At 39.6% G+C, this 27424-nt stretch overlaps 4 non-coding genes across 4 annotated transcripts; all 4 read left to right on the forward strand.

The window, feature by feature from the left end:
- The first annotated feature begins 1780 nt into the window (after positions 1–1780).
- LOC145677036 (5S ribosomal RNA) lies at positions 1781–1899 on the forward strand. Its single transcript, XR_014129597.1, has one exon. It is a non-coding gene; the product is annotated as a 5S ribosomal RNA (ribosomal RNA).
- Positions 1900–2076: 177 nt separating this feature from the next.
- Positions 2077–2195, forward strand: LOC145677041 (5S ribosomal RNA). Its single transcript, XR_014129602.1, has one exon. It is a non-coding gene; the product is annotated as a 5S ribosomal RNA (ribosomal RNA).
- A 16920-nt stretch (positions 2196–19115) lies between these two features.
- On the forward strand, positions 19116–19234 carry LOC145677037 (5S ribosomal RNA). The gene has a single exon (XR_014129598.1). It is a non-coding gene; the product is annotated as a 5S ribosomal RNA (ribosomal RNA).
- A 177-nt stretch (positions 19235–19411) lies between these two features.
- Positions 19412–19530, forward strand: LOC145677031 (5S ribosomal RNA). The gene has a single exon (XR_014129592.1). It is a non-coding gene; the product is annotated as a 5S ribosomal RNA (ribosomal RNA).
- Positions 19531–27424: the final 7894 nt, after the last annotated feature.

Genomic DNA, 27424 nt, shown 5'->3' on the forward strand with positions numbered 1-27424 from the left:
GTACTGAACGCCTGCATTAAGGAAGTTCGTGTGTCCATCTTGCAAAATGTTTCGTCTTTTTTCATGCCCACTAAGGTAAATATTCATTTTGCTCTTTTCTCTGTATGCAAACCACATTTCTTAAAGGCAACATTTTCATACAAATGTAGTACTAAAAACTTCTAATTGGCAACATCTGGGCTGCGAAGAGGAAAAAGAAAGAAATCTCGTACGTATTCGCGCGCAATTCGGAATTAGCCAATGAAAAGCACAAAAGCGGCCACCATCTCTCTCTCTTTCTTATTAACGGTTTTGTACTTTCTGCAGTTCTATCAGTGCTGCTAACCTCTTACTATATCATTGAATATGTATGTTTAGATATATATATATATATATATATATATATATATATTTTTTTTTTTACAAAAAATCATACTACTACGGAATAATATTAAATGCCTTTAAACCCTCATTTCTGTTTGCACTTTCTGTTACACTACCTTCCCCGAACTTCTTTCAAGTTATTAAGTGCAGAACGGGGAGTTATACATATTTACTTGCGCTTTGACAATATCTGCACATTGTGTAATAATAGGAGACGTATAAAATAAAACTATATACTAATACGTATATATATATATATATATATATATATATATATATATATATATACAGTACACATTCCACTATCCGAGGCTTTCCTTTTCTTTTCTTGCTGACGATAAATTACGCTTTTAGAAATGTTGTCTGAAAACAATAAGAATATGTGCAAAAAATACAATCAGAGGTAGAGGTCTTTAACAGGAAATAAGCAAGGGAGTTGAAAAATTTTTTATGCATGTAAAAAATATAGACATGAACCAACTTGTGAAATAAAAAGACCAGAAAACTACTCTTTCTAAATTATGTGTAAACTTTTTACCGAAAACGAAAGTTGCACGAAAGACTTTTTGTCCGTTTTTTGGCCTCCGGTGCTTGGGGTCCCTGATTCAATCCCAGCTCGTGCCGTGTGAACTTTGTCGTGCATAAAGACCGTGCTCATGGGTTTTCTCGGGTTTCTCCCGTTTCCTCCCACTTTCTTCATTCAGTACTCATCATCACCGTCTCCTTTAGCGTAACCGGTATAAGTATGCGACGTAAATCTAAATATTTCATTTCATTTCCCTTTTCTGCTCATACTGCTGATTATGCGCGATTATGCCAACATCCAACTCCGCGGATAATCGTGCGATTACTGTATATACAACTAATACAGATACAACTAATTATATTATCAGTTACAGTATCGGTTTTTATTTACTAATTTGCCTCACTTTATTTGCATCCCTGCAGTAAATAATTCTTATCGATAATAGTTAAAATGTATATTACATTTTAGTGCTTCACGACTGAATGATCATCTGCCTTACGTTATCTCGCAGCTGAAGAGAATGCTACACTGAAAACTACCTTGCGTTATAAAGGGTAAGTGAAACATATCTTAAAAATATCTTTCATACATTTCATTGTGTACATTAAAGAATGTAAGTTTGCCTTTTTCCTGTAATCAATACTTAATAAAGGATTTATTTTTATTTATTTATATACAATTTCATACGTGGTTCGTGATAGTAAACTCGATAGGACACAGTGGCACTATGAACATCCGAATCACTCATCATTCGAACATTCAAATATTTATTCGAATATTAGTATATTCCAAGTAATGTTAACGACGTTAATATGCTTGCCTTTATAGTTAATAATGTCAATTCTTACTTAAAACATACTTCCTTAACAGGACATTGAAGAAAAGGTAGTTGCCAACGGCCATACCATGCTGAATATACCGGTTCTCGTCCGATCACCGAAGTCAAGCAGCATCGGGCCTGGTCAGTACTTGGATGGGTGACCGCCTGGGAACACCAGGTGCTGTTGGTATACTTTTTCTAATTTTGTTTTTCACAAAGACGAATATTCTCACATCGTTCACCACGATAATTTCGTAATCATGCATTACTTAAAACAATTAGCAACGCTTTCCACGCGCTGGTCTTTTTGAGTATTCACCGACAAACCTACGTAGCTACAATAACTCACTCGAAGCCATATGCATTCGCCAACGGCCATACCATGCTGAATATACCGGTTCTCGTCCGATCACCGAAGTCAAGCAGCATCGGGCCTGGTCAGTACTTGGATGGGTGACCGCCTGGGAACACCAGGTGCTGTTGGCATCTCTTTTTCAAATTTCATTATCCTTCAAGTACGAAAATACTAGAAACATTAATTTTATAGTACTTTCAAGAGATAATTTATCAACATTATTTCATAGCGATTAATCGATATTCTAAGCGTTATACCCACTATTTCTTACACTAACAGCCTGTTTATTTGCACGGCACATTAAAATAACCTGATTTCCGATCCGTGTGCACCTACTACTATACTTAACACGGAATGTATTACCACTTTTTAAAAGTAAATTATTATGACTAAGTGTAGATCTCCGGCGAGTAAATGCCTTTCGTATACAAGCACGACACATCTCCGCTATGTGCTTTACTTTTTTACTAACAGCATATAGAAATTGGATTTCAACGTGTTTCTACATAACAGAATGAAGCAAATTTCGTGATTTAACTCTTTCGAATAATGTGTTGGTCCTGACAAGGACCGTTTGAAATGAAAAATCTTGAAGAAGATTTTTACTTAGAGCTTGTGTACTTGGTAACAGCCTTCGTACCCTCACTTACAGCGTGCTTGGCAAGTTCACCAGGCAAAAGAAGGCGCACAGCTGTTTGGATTTCCCGGCTGGTGATAGTTGACCGCTTATTGTAATGGGCCAAACGAGAAGCTTCAGCAGCAATACGCTCGAAGATGTCATTAACAAAGCTGTTCATGATACTCATAGCTTTGCTAGATATGCCAGTGTCAGGATGCACTTGCTTCAAAACTTTGTAGATGTAAATGGCATAGCTCTCCTTCCTCCTCCTCTTCTTCTTCTTATCTCCCTTGGAGATATTCTTTTGGGCTTTACCAGCCTTCTTTGCAGCCTTTCCGCTAGTTTTTGGTGGCATGATGACTCACTCGTTCAGCAAAATTAGATGTGTCCGCCAAGTTTGCCAAGTTATAATTGACGGGTTGATTGAGTGGTTGAGTTCCGGGACTAGTGGAAGTCCCCTGCCTCGCATTTGAAGTAGATTTTGAAGTGAGTAGATGCACAACGTAGAACTGATAATGGCCGGAGACCGACGCCGGCTCATTGAAGTCTTGATTGAAGATCCAGAGTTTTGTTAAAGTGAAGGAAAAGCTGGGGAAGGAAGAGATTGGTTGATTTAAGGAGAGGGCTGCCTGTGATTGGCTGTTGGTGAAGGGCCAATGGAAGTTAGCCAGTACAGTGGCTCTGAAAAGGGTTTTGGTCCTGTATGTTAATTGCTATTCCATCAGTCTTGAAGTTCCTCAAGAATTTCACAAAAGATAATTAGCTTTGTGAAAACATCTGGAGCTGATTTAATATCACTAAATCTTTCCTGCACTGCTTGTAGAAGTTTTGGTAACTGGAGATCTTGAAATAATTGTAATAGGTCGTGCCAACTAACAGCTGATTCTTCAGTAGGCGGGGGTGATGTAGTTTGTGAATTCTTGGATGAAGAGCTTGCTTTCTCTGCATAGGAAGATTGTGGATGCTTCTTGGGTGTAGATTCAGGTGGGGTTCCCTTCTGAAGAGGGGGGAAGTCCTGAGGTTTCGGTACTTTATTTTGAGATGATCTTCTTGATAGAACACGATGAATTGTTGGACATCTTGGGTAATTGGCGGGGTGACCACCACCACAGTTCGGACACTTTACTGCTTCATCTTGAGTTTTTCTTGTACATTGATAAGTCATATGTTCACCAGCACACTTGACACAGCGTGGAGTTGCATAACAAGAAGATTGGGTATGCCCAAGCCTTTGGCATCTGTAGCACTGAATATAAGGTCTAGCTCGGAACGGTTCGATTTTTATTTTATAAAACTCCAAATATTGAAGTTCAAAAATACTATTCGAAGTTGGTGTCTTGACTAGAGTTACTAGGTAGAGGGGAAAGGGGGTTCCACCTCGACCTTTGAGTTGATGTACTGAAAGAGTGGGGTAACCACGGTTCTCCAGGTCTTGCTTGATATTTTCCACTGAGGCGTCAATGGGCAGTTGACGGATTACTACTTTGAGAACTTTTTCTTTCCTCACTAGATCTAACGCATATTGTAGCTTAAATTCCTTACAAAACTTGATTAGTGCCTGATAATCTTCTTGATTGTTGCATTGGAATTTCACTCTATCTGAATACACTGCACAATATGGGATTTCCTTACAGACGGAACTTGCACCATGGGTGAGTCTATATCCTTTGTCTTGAGGGTAGTCATAGATGGTGAGAGACTTGATAGTGCGCTGTGAATTGGAGTTATGGTTGGTCTTTGTTTTCTCACTTGTAGTATCCTGAGTAGAAATATCCATGTTTTCAGCACCTGAATCTTGGGGGGGGGGCTCAGGCGTTGTTAATGGAGAGTAACTATTATTAGTAGGAAGTGTGGTGGGTAACACTGGTCGTGGTTTCACAGTTCTTTTAGGCTTTTTAAAGAGACGATCCCCCGGAGGGGAATTTGTTGCAGTTGCTGGGAGTCCAGAATCTTCAGTATTCAAAGTCCGTAGAAAGGTAGTGAAGAGATTATAGTCAAATTCTTGATTCGTTAGTTGCTTCAATTGTAGAGACAGACCGAAAATGTCCGCCTGAGTCCGATGATAGTCTTTACGAAGTTCAACTGGGAGAACGTCTATATGAATTTCACAAGGGCCAGGGATTTGCCTGGGTTTACTGCAGTCCGGACATTCACTACACTGTGGATTCCCAGATGTAAGTTTGTATATAGTAAAGAGAAGCGATTTGTTTCTCTCTAATACATCTTGTTGTTGGTTTCGCAAGTCTTGAATAATCGCAGCTTGGCGCTCACGGAGTTCTTGTATAGGATCAGCTTGATTCGACATTGGAGAGCGAAGGAATACACGTCCGTCTCCGTCAAAACTCAGCTCATTTTCTATGATCGATATGTGTCCGCCAAGTTTGCCAAGTTATAATTGACGGGTTGATTGAGTGGTTGAGTTCCGGGACTAGTGGAAGTCCCCTGCCTCGCATTTGAAGTAGATTTTGAAGTGAGTAGATGCACAACGTAGAACTGATAATGGCCGGAGACCGACGCCGGCTCATTGAAGTCTTGATTGAAGATCCAGAGTTTTGTTAAAGTGAAGGAAAAGCTGGGGAAGGAAGAGATTGGTTGATTTAAGGAGAGGGCTGCCTGTGATTGGCTGTTGGTGAAGGGCCAATGGAAGTTAGCCAGTACAGTGGCTCTGAAAAGGGTTTTGGTCCTGTATGTTAATTGCTATTCCATCAGTCTTGAAGTTCCTCAAGAATTTCACAAAAGATAATTAGCTTTGTGAAAACATCTGGAGCTGATTTAATATCACTAAATCTTTCCTGCACTGCTTGTAGAAGTTTTGGTAACTGGAGATCTTGAAATAATTGTAATAGGTCGTGCCAACTAACAGCTGATTCTTCAGTAGGCGGGGGTGATGTAGTTTGTGAATTCTTGGATGAAGAGCTTGCTTTCTCTGCATAGGAAGATTGTGGATGCTTCTTGGGTGTAGATTCAGGTGGGGTTCCCTTCTGAAGAGGGGGGAAGTCCTGAGGTTTCGGTACTTTATTTTGAGATGATCTTCTTGATAGAACACGATGAATTGTTGGACATCTTGGGTAATTGGCGGGGTGACCACCACCACAGTTCGGACACTTTACTGCTTCATCTTGAGTTTTTCTTGTACATTGATAAGTCATATGTTCACCAGCACACTTGACACAGCGTGGAGTTGCATAACAAGAAGATTGGGTATGCCCAAGCCTTTGGCATCTGTAGCACTGAATATAAGGTCTAGCTCGGAACGGTTCGATTTTTATTTTATAAAACTCCAAATATTGGAGTTCAAAAATACTATTCGAAGTTGGTGTCTTGACTAGAGTTACTAGGTAGAGGGGAAAGGGGGTTCCACCTCGACCTTTGAGTTGATGTACTGAAAGAGTGGGGTAACCACGGTTCTCCAGGTCTTGCTTGATATTTTCCACTGAGGCGTCAATGGGCAGTTGACGGATTACTACTTTGAGAACTTTTTCTTTCCTCACTAGATCTAACGCATATTGTAGCTTAAATTCCTTACAAAACTTGATTAGTGCCTGATAATCTTCTTGATTGTTGCATTGGAATTTCACTCTATCTGAATACACTGCACAATATGGGATTTCCTTACAGACGGAACTTGCACCATGGGTGAGTCTATATCCTTTGTCTTGAGGGTAGTCATAGATGGTGAGAGACTTGATAGTGCGCTGTGAATTGGAGTTATGGTTGGTCTTTGTTTTCTCACTTGTAGTATCCTGAGTAGAAATATCCATGTTTTCAGCACCTGAATCTTGGGGGGGGGGCTCAGGCGTTGTTAATGGAGAGTAACTATTATTAGTAGGAAGTGTGGTGGGTAACACTGGTCGTGGTTTCACAGTTCTTTTAGGCTTTTTAAAGAGACGATCCCCCGGAGGGGAATTTGTTGCAGTTGCTGGGAGTCCAGAATCTTCAGTATTCAAAGTCCGTAGAAAGGTAGTGAAGAGATTATAGTCAAATTCTTGATTCGTTAGTTGCTTCAATTGTAGAGACAGACCGAAAATGTCCGCCTGAGTCCGATGATAGTCTTTACGAAGTTCAACTGGGAGAACGTCTATATGAATTTCACAAGGGCCAGGGATTTGCCTGGGTTTACTGCAGTCCGGACATTCACTACACTGTGGATTCCCAGATGTAAGTTTGTATATAGTAAAGAGAAGCGATTTGTTTCTCTCTAATACATCTTGTTGTTGGTTTCGCAAGTCTTGAATAATCGCAGCTTGGCGCTCACGGAGTTCTTGTATAGGATCAGCTTGATTCGACCGATTTATCGACTTCATTTAAATTACAGTACGTGTTTCAATTCGCGCCAACTGCCTTGCTTTTCATTTGATGCACTCGGGTGCACGCTTGAAGTAGTAACAAAACTGACTTGATTCATGGGAGGCCGCAATTTTTCCTCTCATCTTATTACGAAAGAATATTGAACAATGTCTGGTCGCGGCAAAGGTGGAAAAGTCAAGGGAAAGAGCAAGTCCCGCTCCAGCAGGGCTGGCCTTCAATTCCCAGTAGGCAGAATCCATCGTCTTTTGCGAAAGGGTAACTATGCCGAACGAGTTGGTGCTGGCGCTCCCGTGTATTTGGCTGCAGTCATGGAATACCTGGCAGCTGAAGTTCTTGAGTTGGCAGGCAACGCTGCTCGTGACAACAAGAAGACTAGGATTATTCCACGTCATCTGCAGTTAGCTATCCGTAACGACGAGGAATTAAACAAGTTGTTGTCTGGAGTTACAATCGCTCAGGGTGGTGTTTTGCCCAACATTCAAGCTGTACTTCTGCCCAAGAAAACTGAGAAGAAGGCATAAATGTAAGACCTATATCTCATACAAATCGGCCCTTATGAGGGCCACAAACCCCTTTATAGAGGAGATTTACGATTGAAATGAATTGTTTTCGATATACAGACTCATCAAAAGTGTCTGAGATAGTTGCTTAGTTTCATTCGAAATTCTCGCTGCTATTCGATTAATTAGTATATGTGTAGTCGTCGATCGTAATTGAAGCCCATAGGAAGTCACACTAACTTTAGAATACTCCAAACAGCGATGTGCTTAGTTCCCACTACATTATTAATTATAAGATCATTACCTTTTGTATTGTCGCTAGCTACATTTTTTTGATATTTGCGTACATCGGGCTCATATTACCCAGAGGACAGGACAGTCGAGCCCAGATTCTCAGCAATGGAAGAAAACCTCATACCACATATTCTCATGTACTTCATGCTAGACAAAGGAATTTCCAACATTCTTAAAGCACTCATGTTTCTCTCTTGCGTTGGCTTGGCTGAAATTACTCTGTTCAATATGTTCTCGACATTTATTATTGTTCATTACTATGCCCCAATGACATCATGAACAGAGCGGATCAGAAAACTTTCCTAAATTTCTTTTGCAACATAGTAATGACATTAAATGCACACTTAAGTACGATTTATTCTTTGCAAGGTCGATATTCATATTTGTGTGATATGTGTTATATGTATATGGTTTGTAATACGCAACTACTCTTATTCTCTGATCTCAGAACTCATTTGCTACTGTGCCCAACGAGCGAGCCTAGGTTTCTTGTAACTACTGCCTTTCTTTAGTAAATAATGTGAAGTATACAATGCATTAACCTACATCTCATATTTGTATTACTCTTTATTTTAGTAACCCGCTACGAAGTGTCATTAATTTACATGTAAATCACAATAGACACTACCGCAAAAGAAAGAAATCGAACCCAAGACCACGTAAACAAGATAAAGGACAAGATTCAGGTTTCTAACGCATTATTCGCCCCTCACAGCACAGTATAGAAGTTGTATAAGCCTCTATACGTACATCCTACTGTCAGAACAGAAATTCCGACTTGCGTTTCGCATCTCTCATGCTCGCTACTTCCAACAAATCGCCAATTTCCAACCAGAACCCCTTCTCCAGCATTAATACTGCTACATGATATGAATACGTATACATGAACGTACATAATGTAAAAAAAAACGTATGATTTTCTCAAATTAATCTCTCTACGTCTGTAATTTAGTGTGCATCAAAAGGCTTTAATGTAGTTACACGAATTCTTATAATCTAACAGAAAATCGCACAAAGTAAATCTTTCCCTTTATATAAATTTGTTGGCTCTGAAAAGAGCCGTTTATGCCAATTTTATATCCAAAATAGGAGGAACCCCAACTTAACCTCCGAAACCGTACAGGGTTCTTCCTTGCCTCTTCAAGGCATACACAACATCCATAGCTGTCACTGTCTTCCTCTTGGCGTGTTCTGTGTATGTAACAGCATCTCTGATTACGTTCTCCAGGAATACTTTCAATACTCCTCGGGTCTCTTCATAAATGAGACCAGAGATACGCTTCACACCACCACGGCGAGCAAGACGCCTAATAGCGGGTTTGGTGATACCCTGGATGTTGTCACGAAGAACTTTACGGTGGCGCTTGGCACCTCCTTTGCCAAGACCCTTGCCTCCTTTTCCACGTCCTGTCATTTCGATATGTTACTGCTTCGCTCACCACACACGAGAAATACAAGCCCAAGCAGCCCAAGACTCGTGGTTTTGTTCCTTCGATCATGCAGGGAAAGCACGGAGGAAAAACACAAAACGTGTCTAAGCCAATGAGAACTGTCCTTTTCGACTGACTTTATCCAATGAGAAATAGCTTGATTTAACGGTTTTGCTCTTTATATAACTTGACTTCATTCAGCGCGCAATTATTTGAAACAAGTCGTGACAGTTGCAATGGCACGTACCAAGCAGACAGCTAGGAAATCTACTGGAGGCAAAGCTCCTCGAAAGCAGCTTGCCACCAAAGCTGCAAGAAAGAGTGCTCCAGCTACCGGTGGAGTGAAAAAGCCCCATCGTTACAGGCCTGGTACTGTGGCTCTCCGAGAAATTCGTCGTTACCAGAAGAGCACTGAATTGCTCATCCGCAAGCTGCCCTTCCAACGACTCGTCCGAGAAATTGCACAAGATTTCAAGACAGATCTTCGCTTCCAAAGCTCAGCTGTCATGGCTTTACAGGAGGCAAGTGAAGCTTACCTTGTAGGGCTTTTCGAAGACACCAACTTGTGTGCTATTCACGCAAAGAGAGTCACAATCATGCCTAAGGACATTCAGCTTGCTCGCCGCATCCGTGGGGAACGTGCTTAAGTTTGAAGTTCTGGCACTGAGTTCAAAAACGGTCCTTTTTAGGACCAATACACTACTTAGAGATGCTGTTATCCTAACAAGGATCTTGTCCATACTTGTTATCTTTTTTTTTTAAATTCTCACGCCGTATGTTGCATAGTTAATACATCTACCTTCGTTTTCCTGTCGTTTCGTATATCATCCTATCTTTCAAGTATATTCTTTAGTTTTCCCCTATGTTTACCGATTGATTATCTTCGTTTTATGTGGTCAAGGGTTCGATTTTGCCATATGTTGCATAACTTAACTTCGATTCAACCACTGTTTGCCCTTCTCAACGTTATTAATCTGATAGAACTCGCAGGCGAAATATGTACTTCTTCCAAGGTAGCAAAAGTAATATTATTTTGTCAGAGGTCGCTGCTGTTGAATGCAAACGTTAAACTAAACTTTCTTTAAGTGTCTGTTTGTACTTAACATCAGTTCAATTGTACACCTACATTTCTGCTGGTGTTACTATTTTTCTTTATAGCAATATTACGAATTATAAGACGGTATCCGTGGTTATTAGCGTGTTCCCTTTTCCTAACACTTTCTCATTACACCAGTATTTCCATCATTCATTAGGCGTAATCACCCGTCTCCTTTATCATAAAAATCATAATAGTACGACGTTAAATTGAAACATAGTCTACTTCACTTTCACGAGTTGTAATAAGTTCGAACATTTCTTTCACCCCAGCCTTGAAAAGAGTTGATTTTAGTTTAGTGTCCCTTTCAGCAGCAAGGCTGTTTCAAACGTGGACCTACTTATTAACGTGCAATGCGAAACATTTGAGCTCCCACCGAGAATCGAACCCAGTCAGCCTGCAAAAGTTTTTCTAACAAATGCATTAAGTGCGTTTTCTGTACTGTTTCGCTACTTGAAGATAGGAACAAGGAAAAAGTAAGTGATCACAAATTGACATTACGTAATGTGTTCCCCATTTTTTTTCGAGTACACCATTCTTGACACCCGTGAAAGCTTTCTTTCCCCACCCTCAATTCCCCTCTGTTATAAAGCACTTACATCAAGAAGTGCTTCGGTTAAAAAGAAAACTCAAAGTCCCTTGCGTGTATACTATACATTGCTATGAATGAACATGTGATAATGATAGGAAAAGCACAATTTTACTCTTCTCAAAGTATTTGATGGCTCTAAAAAGAGCCGTTTTAAAATGTCAGATGATTTACTGACACATTTACTTCTTCTTTGGTGCAGCCTTCTTAGCACTTTTCGGTTTTGCTGTAGCCTTCTTTGGCTTCGGGGCCTTTGGCTTCTTGGGAGTTTTTGCCTTCTTCACTTTAGATGGTGATTTCTTAGGTTTGGGAGCAGCAGCCTTTTTCTTTTCACCAGTCTTCTTGGGACGTTTAGCTGCTGGCTTTTTCGCAGGCTTCTTCTCCTTTGATGCTGATCGTTTCGCCTTGGTTGAAGATCCACCTTCAGGCTTCTCCTTCAGCGATGAAGCACTAAGCTTAAACGATCCAGATGCACCTTTTCCCTTGGTCTGAACCAAAGACCCAGAAGCAACTGCACTTCTCAAGTATTTCTTGATAAATGGAGCAAGCTTCTCGGCATCCACTTTGTAGTTCTGAGAGATGTATTTCTTAATAGCTTGCAGTGAACTTCCTCCCCTTTCCTTCAAATTCTTGATGGCGTTGTTCACCATTTCTGATGTTCTTGGATGAGAAGGTGTTGTTTTTGGTTTCTTAGGCTTTGCAGACTTCTTAGGAGAAGCCTGTGCCGGGGCTGCAGGTGCTGATGCCGTATCTGCCATTGCTTTCTGCAATAAACTCAACGATACTGAAGAATGAAATTTTCGCTAGCAGGCAGCGTTGAGTTTGGTTACGGAGCGCGGACCGGATAGAAAGCACTTGCTGAGGCGGGCTGAGGTAAACAGAAGTTCGTAGTTGCCACAACGATAAGTGTGTTTCCTTCTATTTTGATAAACGATTTTTTTCAGGTATTCAATGAATGCACCAGATCCTATTCTTCCTTACTGGCTAGAAGAAACTTTATTCCACATAACTCAAAAGGCATTTGTTTTTATTCGCTTTTCTATTTTATGTTTCAGTCATTGCTAAGTCGGTCACACTACTTTTTCACCCTCCTTGTGCTTATAATTTTCATAATTTAACATGGAAATACTTATCAATAAATAATTATATTACCATGGTAATTAACTTCAATCCTTCCTGTGATTATACGCAAAGTACCATCTTCGTACTGCTTACTATAGTTCAATGAAGGGAATCTATAAAGTAACGCGTGTCGCACACATCTGCCTTGCAAACTCCCTGGCCTACTTCCAATGTATAGACTTTTATTTCAAATCCTGATTTAATTTCATAATTTTCTGTAGATTTTAACATTTTATTACCCAGCTTCTTAATACGAATGACAATCAAGCCTAAATATTTATTCCCTTTAACTTTATTTTTCTTTTTTATTTTGTGCCTTGTTTCATATTTGTTCTTACGTTAGCAATTAACGCACTTACCGTAGTTATGTATGAACAGGTTGTTTCTATATTTATTTTATTCCAAATAAATTAAATATATATACGGATTATTTTATGGTAGTTGATATTTTCTGTTGTTTCCTACGTGAATTGAGGAAACGCACGGACTTTCGCCTAATTCTTGTGCTACTTTCATATGTCTGTATCTGTCGAATGCTGTCGATCTGTCGAAATGTGTATTACTATCTGTCGATTCATCGAGTGAACTGAATTCGTTAACCATTTCACCAGGCGCGCATGCATTTTTTTTTCTTCTAAGGGATCCAAGCTTCGGGGGGCAAGGTTCCAATACTACAAGCCACTATGTCTATATACTATTATTCTGCATTCGAAAACACGATAAATATTCCACTTACTTTTTCACAAAAACATGATACAGACAGAGTACAGATGAAGTGTAAGATCAGATTTATATTGATGATACATCAATATTTTCCCTGTTAATAACTACATTTAATGAGAAAGTCTGCAAATGTATGTTCACTTAGGAACTTTTGCGAGGAGTCCGCACCCGGTGGACACCCCGTGAGTACGCCTCTGCACTTGACTATACTTCGAATTATACTGCAAACAGTTGTATTTTAGTTTCCCCGTTTAGTTCATCGATATCATTAACACAAAGAAAATAGATGTTATAGATGCGTATTCTCAGTTCTCGCTTTATATCCGGACGTCTGCAAAAATCTACTCCTTTTCTTTCTTTCACGCATCCACCAAACTAACAATGATTTGTATTATAATATTTGCGCATAAAATGTATATCTCATACCTTCCATGTTCTCAAGTATTCATAGACAAAAACGGTTATTTTCTGCGAACAAATTGTCCAAACACAGTGCAAATGTCATCTATAGATTGTCCTGGTTCCGTCTGCGTGTACATAACAATGCGTCATAATCATACATTGCACATTAAGGATATCAATTAATCTTCCCAAATTCCTAGATATGCCTGGCAAAAGTTCCGCGTGTTGTAAGGATATTACATTTGTACTACCGACAAGGTGGTATCTTCCAACATTGAAGTTCAATAAACCCCAAATGTGTCGGATATAGTATTTGATTTCTTGTCTCATTGTTTGCGTCAGAGATGTCTTCTCAAGTTAGGATTTACGATACATACAGGATGAGTTGTATATATTGTTGCTGCCAGCTCTATATTAATCCCATATTTGTAAACGAATAAAAACAGTATTCTAATTATAACAATGTGCTCACAATTAATTTTATTCTTAATTGTTATACGTATTGTTGATTAAAAATGAAAATGTTGCTAAGTGAATTTTATTAATATTTTCTGTTGCGTGATATAGGAAGTGAGTGAAATATTGGAGGAATATAGTGTGCGTAGCAGATGATGTGCAGTGGCTTTGGATCGCCTGTGATAAGGTAAGGCATTTGCTATTTTAATTAACGCATTTTATATACTGTAATCCTAATTATTTTTATGTGAATGTGCTTACTACTTGTGTATTCAGTGGGACCGATGTTTTAATATGTATGGTCAAGCAGTGTCGAGCCTGGTCAGTGTGTGGATAGGTGACCATTTTTTGTAAATCGATAACATTTAACTTTGTAAACACGGATGAAGTAGAAGTATATTTATTTTATTTTTTACCTCAAATATGTAGGACACTTCTCCTTTGTACATCAATTATTATTATTAGTTCAACTTGTTTACAAGTTAAATGAAAAGAATAGTCGTTATCGTGTGATGATTGTGCTCATTAGGCTAAAGAAGACTCGTGATAAGAAAGAAAAGAAGAACGGTGCTCAAGTTTCGTCACAGCATATTCTCAAAAATTTACAGGCAAAATTCAGTGTTCTGCATGAAAAGGCATATTTGTACGAAAAAAAAAAAAATTCTGCAGACGACAGAATTAAATAAAGTAATACACATGTATTTTAGAGTTACTGGTGTAAAATCATTACAAGTGCTTTGCCAGGTGGCCAATAAAAAGCACGAATACTATTTAAGGGAGCCAAAACAGGAGAAAGCTGGGGGCCTGAGCGATAGCAAGAATGTGCGTCCAAAGTGAACAGGAGCGAAGGCGACGCGGGTATACGTATAAGCAAGGGTAGTGGAAACCAGTTAGTTTTCGAGTTTCAATAGCACTTGTCATGCATCCATACTAGTAGCGCCCCGCTTGTAAACATTAAGTACACTATGCAAGAATACACCGCCGGTGGAAAATAGTACCTAATACAGTTATCTTTCATATATACTGACTTATTTTACAGTAGTAACCCAACACTAGTAAACGTAAAATAAAAGTGTATAACTTTATATTTAATTCTATCGCCTGGCTTAGTTTTTCACCTGTAAGATGTACTTATTTAGAGCAAGTTTCTTAACTAGCAAATTAAACCGAGAACCACAGCAACCATATATATATTCTTATGATGTACTTTTCTTTGAGTGGTGTTCTCTGTCTATTGAATAACATTTTCTCAGTTTAATGCTAGCAAAAAACAAAACAAAATCAAAGTGTTTCTATATAAATTTAGTTCACCGTGTTGTAATATCACATGGAATTGAAAAACGAATAGTCGAACCTCTGCTATCTCGATCAAACTTCTCAGGATGATATACTGACTTACCGCAGAAGTTCGACTGAATACGTTTCTCAGTTCCATGGGAGAACCTGGAGAAGCAAAAGCCTGCGCAACGGAAAATACTAAATAAACTTGTAGAGCAGGTCAAGATGTATCATCATGCCAAGTTTCATTCAGATCAGAGAAGTTTGGCTGCAGCCATTTTCATTACAAAGCACAAAATGGATGGTCCCTAACCTCGAGAATCTTCACAATTGTCGACGAGTTGAACTGCACTCATCTGATCAAAATCAAACTTAAAATGACAGTTCACTTTCAACTGTTAAATAATATGATATGCAGGCTTCTGCTTTCCTAGTTACAGTCTATCCACTGTGGTATGCATATTAGTACAAATGTGAGAGTGCATATTTATTAAAGATTTGCTTCAAAAAGCGATGAAAGACATAGGCATTGCCGCGGGCGGTGATAACAAGATGCCGGAAAACGAACAAGCAGAAAGAATATGGGCTGAAGAAGTGTAAACGACGACGCGGCGGCCCGTAAAGGTGTTGCCGTCCTATTAAATGAATAATATCAAAAGAAAGAAAAAAAAAGTAAAAAATTTCGCGCTCGTAATCAAGACAGAAAGCAACTAAAGGAAATCTTTGTTTTACGTCCCACGTTATGCCGCTTAGGCTAAAAGAGGCGCTGATTATGAGAAATGATTGAAATGGTGGTGGAATGAAGAAAGTGGGAGGAAACGGGAGAACCCCGCGGTAACCCACCGCACATAGTTTTTGTCCACCATAAAGTTAACTTGGCGGGGGCTCAAGACAGAAAGACGGTTGGAAAAACAAATAAACGATGTTGCATCCCGTAAAAATGTTCGCGACCTATGAAATCAATATTTTTTCTTAAAGAAAAAAAAGAATTAAAAAGAGAAAAAAAGGTCAAAATTTCGCGCTCGCTTCGCTCGCGATCAGCAGAGAAAAGAGGACGTGACGCACCCCTAAAAGTGTTGGCGACCGATTGAATAAATATTGTGGGTAAAAAAAAAAAAAAAAAAAAAAAAAAAGTCAAAAATTTCGCGCTCGCTTCGCTCGCGATCAGCACAGAAAGAAGGACGTGACGCGCCCCTAAAGGTGTTGGCAACCGATTCAATACATATTGTCGGTAAAAAAAAAAAAAAAAAAAAAAAAAAAAAAAAAAAAAAAAAAACGCTCGCTTCGCTCGCGATCGACATGAAAAAGGCAACGACGTGACGCCCCGTAAAATTGTCGGCGACCTATTCAATCAATATATTCGGTTGAAAAACAAAGTCAAAAGTTTCCCAATCGCTTCCCTCCCGATCGACATAAAAAAAAAGGCAACCCCTTCACCTCTCCTTATGCATTCATCAGTAAACATACAACCATAGATCACAATACCACTCACATCACCTATCAGTTCTCCACGTCCATCAAGATCCAATCATCGCCCTGGCCCTTTATGATGATACACAACATTACATGTTATTGTGTGCATTGCCCCGCGTTACAATACATGACCAAAAAAAAGAGAAAAAGAGCTGCACTGCCTTCAGTGTAGACATGTTCGTATTCGTAGAAAATGATTTTAGGTACACGATAGTACAGTAATCTATCTTCACATGCTTCAGATGTGAACGATACCTACACATGAAGAGGGCTCCCGAGGTTTCCTTTTCCAATAGGATGGAGCTCCACCACACTTGCAGAATGACGAGAAGTTATGTTAATAAATATATCCCAGAGTGTTTCGTAACTCGCCCTTGGTCCTAATGATGAAGCGTTCTTCAGATGGCCCCGATGTCTCCACACATGATACTATGCGACTTCTTTTCACGAGGCTCTCAAAGATCACGTTTGTGTCCTAACATTCTCTGCAGATATGACACAGCTGCGATAGCGGATCACAGAAGCCTTTCCTCTCCTTACAAGAGACGTGTTCATTCGAGTATGTGAGTAATTCGACTATCGATTAAATATCTCCCGTGTCACGATAGTAGTCACTTTCAATTCTTCTAACGAAGGTAAGAAAAAATGCTATACAAACTTCCTTTCGGTATATAAAGGATTAGGGGCCCAGAGAATATTTTCTTTCAAGAGAGATACATTCTTTTTCGAACACCCTGTATATAGATCCTCTAATTATAACTGCAAACAAAATGTTGATTTTGCAATTGCTTCCATGAGAGAATATTCTGTGCACTTTCTTTCTGAAGGGCCGGGCCTAAACGTTTTCCTTAATCATTAAATTTAGTAGTTATCTACAATTACATAGTTTTCCATTGTTCTCAAAATAAAGATTTTTCTCTATGAATTGTTGAATAGGGATATTGAAGTAATTCTTTTTAGTGTTTTTTTCTTTACAATAATGTACTGAACGCCTGCATTAAGGAAGTTCGTGTGTCCATCTTGCAAAATGTTTCGTCTTTTTTCATGCCCACTAAGGTAAATATTCATTTTGCTCTTTTCTCTGTATGCAAACCACATTTCTTAAAGGCAACATTTTCATACAAATGTAGTACTAAAAACTTCTAATTGGCAACATCTGGGCTGCGAAGAGGAAAAAGAAAGAAATCTCGTACGTATTCGCGCGCAATTCGGAATTAGCCAATGAAAAGCACAAAAGCGGCCACCATCTCTCTCTCTTTCTTATTAACGGTTTTGTACTTTCTGCAGTTCTATCAGTGCTGCTAACCTCTTACTATATCATTGAATATGTATGTTTAGATATATATATATATATATATATATATATATATATATTTTTTTTTTTACAAAAAATCATACTACTACGGAATAATATTAAATGCCTTTAAACCCTCATTTCTGTTTGCACTTTCTGTTACACTACCTTCCCCGAACTTCTTTCAAGTTATTAAGTGCAGAACGGGGAGTTATACATATTTACTTGCGCTTTGACAATATCTGCACATTGTGTAATAATAGGAGACGTATAAAATAAAACTATATACTAATACGTATATATATATATATATATATATATATATATATATATATATACAGTACACATTCCACTATCCGAGGCTTTCCTTTTCTTTTCTTGCTGACGATAAATTACGCTTTTAGAAATGTTGTCTGAAAACAATAAGAATATGTGCAAAAAATACAATCAGAGGTAGAGGTCTTTAACAGGAAATAAGCAAGGGAGTTGAAAAATTTTTTATGCATGTAAAAAATATAGACATGAACCAACTTGTGAAATAAAAAGACCAGAAAACTACTCTTTCTAAATTATGTGTAAACTTTTTACCGAAAACGAAAGTTGCACGAAAGACTTTTTGTCCGTTTTTTGGCCTCCGGTGCTTGGGGTCCCTGATTCAATCCCAGCTCGTGCCGTGTGAACTTTGTCGTGCATAAAGACCGTGCTCATGGGTTTTCTCGGGTTTCTCCCGTTTCCTCCCACTTTCTTCATTCAGTACTCATCATCACCGTCTCCTTTAGCGTAACCGGTATAAGTATGCGACGTAAATCTAAATATTTCATTTCATTTCCCTTTTCTGCTCATACTGCTGATTATGCGCGATTATGCCAACATCCAACTCCGCGGATAATCGTGCGATTACTGTATATACAACTAATACAGATACAACTAATTATATTATCAGTTACAGTATCGGTTTTTATTTACTAATTTGCCTCACTTTATTTGCATCCCTGCAGTAAATAATTCTTATCGATAATAGTTAAAATGTATATTACATTTTAGTGCTTCACGACTGAATGATCATCTGCCTTACGTTATCTCGCAGCTGAAGAGAATGCTACACTGAAAACTACCTTGCGTTATAAAGGGTAAGTGAAACATATCTTAAAAATATCTTTCATACATTTCATTGTGTACATTAAAGAATGTAAGTTTGCCTTTTTCCTGTAATCAATACTTAATAAAGGATTTATTTTTATTTATTTATATACAATTTCATACGTGGTTCGTGATAGTAAACTCGATAGGACACAGTGGCACTATGAACATCCGAATCACTCATCATTCGAACATTCAAATATTTATTCGAATATTAGTATATTCCAAGTAATGTTAACGACGTTAATATGCTTGCCTTTATAGTTAATAATGTCAATTCTTACTTAAAACATACTTCCTTAACAGGACATTGAAGAAAAGGTAGTTGCCAACGGCCATACCATGCTGAATATACCGGTTCTCGTCCGATCACCGAAGTCAAGCAGCATCGGGCCTGGTCAGTACTTGGATGGGTGACCGCCTGGGAACACCAGGTGCTGTTGGTATACTTTTTCTAATTTTGTTTTTCACAAAGACGAATATTCTCACATCGTTCACCACGATAATTTCGTAATCATGCATTACTTAAAACAATTAGCAACGCTTTCCACGCGCTGGTCTTTTTGAGTATTCACCGACAAACCTACGTAGCTACAATAACTCACTCGAAGCCATATGCATTCGCCAACGGCCATACCATGCTGAATATACCGGTTCTCGTCCGATCACCGAAGTCAAGCAGCATCGGGCCTGGTCAGTACTTGGATGGGTGACCGCCTGGGAACACCAGGTGCTGTTGGCATCTCTTTTTCAAATTTCATTATCCTTCAAGTACGAAAATACTAGAAACATTAATTTTATAGTACTTTCAAGAGATAATTTATCAACATTATTTCATAGCGATTAATCGATATTCTAAGCGTTATACCCACTATTTCTTACACTAACAGCCTGTTTATTTGCACGGCACATTAAAATAACCTGATTTCCGATCCGTGTGCACCTACTACTATACTTAACACGGAATGTATTACCACTTTTTAAAAGTAAATTATTATGACTAAGTGTAGATCTCCGGCGAGTAAATGCCTTTCGTATACAAGCACGACACATCTCCGCTATGTGCTTTACTTTTTTACTAACAGCATATAGAAATTGGATTTCAAGGTGTTTCTACATAACAGAATGAAGCAAATTTCGTGATTTAACTCTTTCGAATAATGTGTTGGTCCTGACAAGGACCGTTTGAAATGAAAAATCTTGAAGAAGATTTTTACTTAGAGCTTGTGTACTTGGTAACAGCCTTCGTACCCTCACTTACAGCGTGCTTGGCAAGTTCACCAGGCAAAAGAAGGCGCACAGCTGTTTGGATTTCCCGGCTGGTGATAGTTGACCGCTTATTGTAATGGGCCAAACGAGAAGCTTCAGCAGCAATACGCTCGAAGATGTCATTAACAAAGCTGTTCATGATACTCATAGCTTTGCTAGATATGCCAGTGTCAGGATGCACTTGCTTCAAAACTTTGTAGATGTAAATGGCATAGCTCTCCTTCCTCCTCCTCTTCTTCTTCTTATCTCCCTTGGAGATATTCTTTTGGGCTTTACCAGCCTTCTTTGCAGCCTTTCCGCTAGTTTTTGGTGGCATGATGACTCACTCGTTCAGCAAAATTAGATGTGTCCGCCGATTTATCGACTTCATTTAAATTACAGTACGTGTTTCAATTCGCGCCAACTGCCTTGCTTTTCATTTGATGCACTCGGGTGCACGCTTGAAGTAGTAACAAAACTGACTTGATTCATGGGAGGCCGCAATTGAGGAGAGAGGATGTTGGAGCTGCCGTCGATAACCTTCTTATGACTGTGGATACCTAACGGTGACAACTAAGCAGTCGCTACTCATTGAGAAGCTTACTGTGCTGCAGAACTAAGAAGAATGAAGATTTGAAGCAGTTAAACGCTGAAAGAAGAGACTCAATCTAAGTGTTATTAACAGGATAGTCTTTTAAGATAATCCTGCTTTAAAGAGAAGAGACTGTTTTGAAATAAAAATTGCTTCAACACACACTCACACACACCGCTTCCTAGAGAAATAAGCATTGCTTTCCGTCGGCTTGACCCCCTATTGTGCGTCAAGCTTCGCGCTGGCCATATAGGTTGAACAGCCTTTGGCGACAGTCGGCTGACGGGATCGCTCTGTTATCTCTCTGGGATAGCATTAGCGAAGCACCTACACAAAACTAGAGAGACTTTCCCTCAATTAGTTTCCGGCCCTTATCAGGCCCACATTCACCATGCCACGCCAAAAGAAGAAGTCACCCACAAGAAGACCGGGAAGGGAGCCATCCCAAGCCCGCAGAGACTGCAGCGAGGACTCAAGAAAGAAGAAGACGTCCACATACCAGATGAAGAACACTCCAAGAGAACCCTCCAGGGAAGAAGAAACAGGACGAGAAACTCCCAGCAAGAGAGAAGTAAATGAAGAAAGAAGAAACGACCAGCAACAGCCAGACACTCCATCTGCGCAACAAGAGGCAGTGCCAAAAGTGAAACTCTTCGAAGTCACTTACACAACAGAAGAAGTTCTTGACATTATAGCTGAAAAGATGGACACCTCAGAAGTACGCATCACAAATAGAGGATACAAGAGGTTCAGGATTGACTTCGCCACACAAACAGCACGAGATGTTTTCCTGCGCATCTTCGAAGCCAAACACTTCGGTGACAAAGCAATAATGCTCCATTCCAGAAGACAAGAAACAACAGAAGCCACCACACCAGAAGATGTGACATCCAAGACTCCCGGCCCTTTCAAGGACCAGACGTCTCCACACCCAAAAGTAGACAATGAAGTCAACGAACCAGCTGCTGAAGAAGAGTTCACACTAGTGAAAGGCAAACGCAACAAGAAGACGAAAGCAGACTCGCCGTCACAGAAAGATGAACCACAAACCAAGAAGAATGAAGACAACAAGAGATCCCACCGAAAGCGACCAATATTCACGTGTGTTATCAAGAAAGTACCAGTCACCACAGATGTTGATAGTTTCAAATCTGAGTTAAGGAAACTGAGAGTCAACTTCACAAATGCAGTGAGGATCCAAACCCAGAAAGGACCAGCACCCTTACTCAGATTGTTCTCAGAAGATCCCGTTCAAATAAATAAACTGATAACCCACGGAATCTCCATAGGGACGACACACCACAAAGTCGAAACATCCAGAGCACCGCCACGGCCGATGCCGTGTTACAAATGCTACCAATATGGTCACCAAAGAGCTCTGTGCAAAAACAGAAGAGTGTGCCATCGTTGCGGGAAGGAACACGAAGACACCTGTAGCAACCCAATCGACAGCAACTTCTGTGCAACCTGCGGGAAAGCAGGCCACAGAACAGGGAACAGCAATTGCCCAAAAAGACCACGTCAAACTCGAACCATAGCTGTGAAAATACTAACAGAAGACCAGATTACTCAAAAAGAAGAAATTGCAAAACAGCAAGCTTTAGACGATGGCCCTAGTAAGGACCAGAGCAGCAAACAAGAAGAAAGAAGAAAAGAAGAATCTCCTAGAGAAAATTGAAGAAGAGAAAATTGCTGAAACCCTCCAGAAACTCATTGATGACGCCATGCATATAGTCACCAACAGAGTTATCAAATGGATTACTTCAGTTTTAGCCTTGACAATAGAACCGGCAAACCATCAACGACTAAACAGAGCAATACAGGAAGCCACAAAGAAGATCTACCGGCAATCCTTCAACCCCATTTTAACAACAGATGGGCAGTTATACGTTCCTTCTCTGCAGCGCATCACTGGAGCCAACGCAGAATAAAAAAAAAAAAATTCTGCAGACAGATGACGACACAAGCACCGACCAAAGGATCAAGAAGACGGCCAAACTTGCATGTTTAAAAAATAACAGTCTTCCCCACTAACAAAACACCTCCCAAATACAGACAACACAGATAGTTTAACATATACAGATAGGTTTTAAAAATTTAAATTAAAAGCATAAAATAACTTAGTAATTTATTAATACAGACATTTTTACATGGATTTTCACCACCCTTCTCAAGTGGTTTTGCCATGTAAATACTATTGCATGCAGCATGACCGATAAAGGGGGTTTTTTCCTGGTTCCCAGGTTTTTTGTCCCTCTATCAAACACAAATAACTTCTCTCGCGCTTTCCTATCTTCTTGTTTACCCTTCTTTCCTTCTATTTCACACATTGACAGATTCGCGTGTAAATGTCTTTCGTAAAAGATAGAAGCCGCGGCATACACCTACACCCGACAGATTCTTTAGTGTACTAATTGCATGTGAGGAGAGGCATGTAGATAGATGGTTGATGCCTTACTCTCTGTCAGGGCGCGGGCTTTCCCGAGGGGCGTCCTTATTTTTAACTTTTCTGTTTCTGTTTCTGTTTCTGTTTCTGGAGGCCGCAATTTTTCCTCTCATCTTATTACGAAAGAATATTGAACAATGTCTGGTCGCGGCAAAGGTGGAAAAGTCAAGGGAAAGAGCAAGTCCCGCTCCAGCAGGGCTGGCCTTCAATTCCCAGTAGGCAGAATCCATCGTCTTTTGCGAAAGGGTAACTATGCCGAACGAGTTGGTGCTGGCGCTCCCGTGTATTTGGCTGCAGTCATGGAATACCTGGCAGCTGAAGTTCTTGAGTTGGCAGGCAACGCTGCTCGTGACAACAAGAAGACTAGGATTATTCCACGTCATCTGCAGTTAGCTATCCGTAACGACGAGGAATTAAACAAGTTGTTGTCTGGAGTTACAATCGCTCAGGGTGGTGTTTTGCCCAACATTCAAGCTGTACTTCTGCCCAAGAAAACTGAGAAGAAGGCATAAATGTAAGACCTATATCTCATACAAATCGGCCCTTATGAGGGCCACAAACCCCTTTATAGAGGAGATTTACGATTGAAATGAATTGTTTTCGATATACAGACTCATCAAAAGTGTCTGAGATAGTTGCTTAGTTTCATTCGAAATTCTCGCTGCTATTCGATTAATTAGTATATGTGTAGTCGTCGATCGTAATTGAAGCCCATAGGAAGTCACACTAACTTTAGAATACTCCAAACAGCGATGTGCTTAGTTCCCACTACATTATTAATTATAAGATCATTACCTTTTGTATTGTCGCTAGCTACATTTTTTTGATATTTGCGTACATCGGGCTCATATTACCCAGAGGACAGGACAGTCGAGCCCAGATTCTCAGCAATGGAAGAAAACCTCATACCACATATTCTCATGTACTTCATGCTAGACAAAGGAATTTCCAACATTCTTAAAGCACTCATGTTTCTCTCTTGCGTTGGCTTGGCTGAAATTACTCTGTTCAATATGTTCTCGACATTTATTATTGTTCATTACTATGCCCCAATGACATCATGAACAGAGCGGATCAGAAAACTTTCCTAAATTTCTTTTGCAACATAGTAATGACATTAAATGCACACTTAAGTACGATTTATTCTTTGCAAGGTCGATATTCATATTTGTGTGATATGTGTTATATGTATATGGTTTGTAATACGCAACTACTCTTATTCTCTGATCTCAGAACTCATTTGCTACTGTGCCCAACGAGCGAGCCTAGGTTTCTTGTAACTACTGCCTTTCTTTAGTAAATAATGTGAAGTATACAATGCATTAACCTACATCTCATATTTGTATTACTCTTTATTTTAGTAACCCGCTACGAAGTGTCATTAATTTACATGTAAATCACAATAGACACTACCGCAAAAGAAAGAAATCGAACCCAAGACCACGTAAACAAGATAAAGGACAAGATTCAGGTTTCTAACGCATTATTCGCCCCTCACAGCACAGTATAGAAGTTGTATAAGCCTCTATACGTACATCCTACTGTCAGAACAGAAATTCCGACTTGCGTTTCGCATCTCTCATGCTCGCTACTTCCAACAAATCGCCAATTTCCAACCAGAACCCCTTCTCCAGCATTAATACTGCTACATGATATGAATACGTATACATGAACGTACATAATGTAAAAAAAAACGTATGATTTTCTCAAATTAATCTCTCTACGTCTGTAATTTAGTGTGCATCAAAAGGCTTTAATGTAGTTACACGAATTCTTATAATCTAACAGAAAATCGCACAAAGTAAATCTTTCCCTTTATATAAATTTGTTGGCTCTGAAAAGAGCCGTTTATGCCAATTTTATATCCAAAATAGGAGGAACCCCAACTTAACCTCCGAAACCGTACAGGGTTCTTCCTTGCCTCTTCAAGGCATACACAACATCCATAGCTGTCACTGTCTTCCTCTTGGCGTGTTCTGTGTATGTAACAGCATCTCTGATTACGTTCTCCAGGAATACTTTCAATACTCCTCGGGTCTCTTCATAAATGAGACCAGAGATACGCTTCACACCACCACGGCGAGCAAGACGCCTAATAGCGGGTTTGGTGATACCCTGGATGTTGTCACGAAGAACTTTACGGTGGCGCTTGGCACCTCCTTTGCCAAGACCCTTGCCTCCTTTTCCACGTCCTGTCATTTCGATATGTTACTGCTTCGCTCACCACACACGAGAAATACAAGCCCAAGCAGCCCAAGACTCGTGGTTTTGTTCCTTCGATCATGCAGGGAAAGCACGGAGGAAAAACACAAAACGTGTCTAAGCCAATGAGAACTGTCCTTTTCGACTGACTTTATCCAATGAGAAATAGCTTGATTTAACGGTTTTGCTCTTTATATAACTTGACTTCATTCAGCGCGCAATTATTTGAAACAAGTCGTGACAGTTGCAATGGCACGTACCAAGCAGACAGCTAGGAAATCTACTGGAGGCAAAGCTCCTCGAAAGCAGCTTGCCACCAAAGCTGCAAGAAAGAGTGCTCCAGCTACCGGTGGAGTGAAAAAGCCCCATCGTTACAGGCCTGGTACTGTGGCTCTCCGAGAAATTCGTCGTTACCAGAAGAGCACTGAATTGCTCATCCGCAAGCTGCCCTTCCAACGACTCGTCCGAGAAATTGCACAAGATTTCAAGACAGATCTTCGCTTCCAAAGCTCAGCTGTCATGGCTTTACAGGAGGCAAGTGAAGCTTACCTTGTAGGGCTTTTCGAAGACACCAACTTGTGTGCTATTCACGCAAAGAGAGTCACAATCATGCCTAAGGACATTCAGCTTGCTCGCCGCATCCGTGGGGAACGTGCTTAAGTTTGAAGTTCTGGCACTGAGTTCAAAAACGGTCCTTTTTAGGACCAATACACTACTTAGAGATGCTGTTATCCTAACAAGGATCTTGTCCATACTTGTTATCTTTTTTTTTTAAATTCTCACGCCGTATGTTGCATAGTTAATACATCTACCTTCGTTTTCCTGTCGTTTCGTATATCATCCTATCTTTCAAGTATATTCTTTAGTTTTCCCCTATGTTTACCGATTGATTATCTTCGTTTTATGTGGTCAAGGGTTCGATTTTGCCATATGTTGCATAACTTAACTTCGATTCAACCACTGTTTGCCCTTCTCAACGTTATTAATCTGATAGAACTCGCAGGCGAAATATGTACTTCTTCCAAGGTAGCAAAAGTAATATTATTTTGTCAGAGGTCGCTGCTGTTGAATGCAAACGTTAAACTAAACTTTCTTTAAGTGTCTGTTTGTACTTAACATCAGTTCAATTGTACACCTACATTTCTGCTGGTGTTACTATTTTTCTTTATAGCAATATTACGAATTATAAGACGGTATCCGTGGTTATTAGCGTGTTCCCTTTTCCTAACACTTTCTCATTACACCAGTATTTCCATCATTCATTAGGCGTAATCACCCGTCTCCTTTATCATAAAAATCATAATAGTACGACGTTAAATTGAAACATAGTCTACTTCACTTTCACGAGTTGTAATAAGTTCGAACATTTCTTTCACCCCAGCCTTGAAAAGAGTTGATTTTAGTTTAGTGTCCCTTTCAGCAGCAAGGCTGTTTCAAACGTGGACCTACTTATTAACGTGCAATGCGAAACATTTGAGCTCCCACCGAGAATCGAACCCAGTCAGCCTGCAAAAGTTTTTCTAACAAATGCATTAAGTGCGTTTTCTGTACTGTTTCGCTACTTGAAGATAGGAACAAGGAAAAAGTAAGTGATCACAAATTGACATTACGTAATGTGTTCCCCATTTTTTTTCGAGTACACCATTCTTGACACCCGTGAAAGCTTTCTTTCCCCACCCTCAATTCCCCTCTGTTATAAAGCACTTACATCAAGAAGTGCTTCGGTTAAAAAGAAAACTCAAAGTCCCTTGCGTGTATACTATACATTGCTATGAATGAACATGTGATAATGATAGGAAAAGCACAATTTTACTCTTCTCAAAGTATTTGATGGCTCTAAAAAGAGCCGTTTTAAAATGTCAGATGATTTACTGACACATTTACTTCTTCTTTGGTGCAGCCTTCTTAGCACTTTTCGGTTTTGCTGTAGCCTTCTTTGGCTTCGGGGCCTTTGGCTTCTTGGGAGTTTTTGCCTTCTTCACTTTAGATGGTGATTTCTTAGGTTTGGGAGCAGCAGCCTTTTTCTTTTCACCAGTCTTCTTGGGACGTTTAGCTGCTGGCTTTTTCGCAGGCTTCTTCTCCTTTGATGCTGATCGTTTCGCCTTGGTTGAAGATCCACCTTCAGGCTTCTCCTTCAGCGATGAAGCA

The sequence above is a fragment of the Thermobia domestica genome, unplaced genomic scaffold (assembly GCF_964235325.1).
Source record: "Thermobia domestica unplaced genomic scaffold, izTheDome1.hap1.1 HAP1_SCAFFOLD_561, whole genome shotgun sequence".
In the NCBI taxonomy this organism is placed as follows: domain Eukaryota; kingdom Metazoa; phylum Arthropoda; class Insecta; order Zygentoma; family Lepismatidae; genus Thermobia; species Thermobia domestica.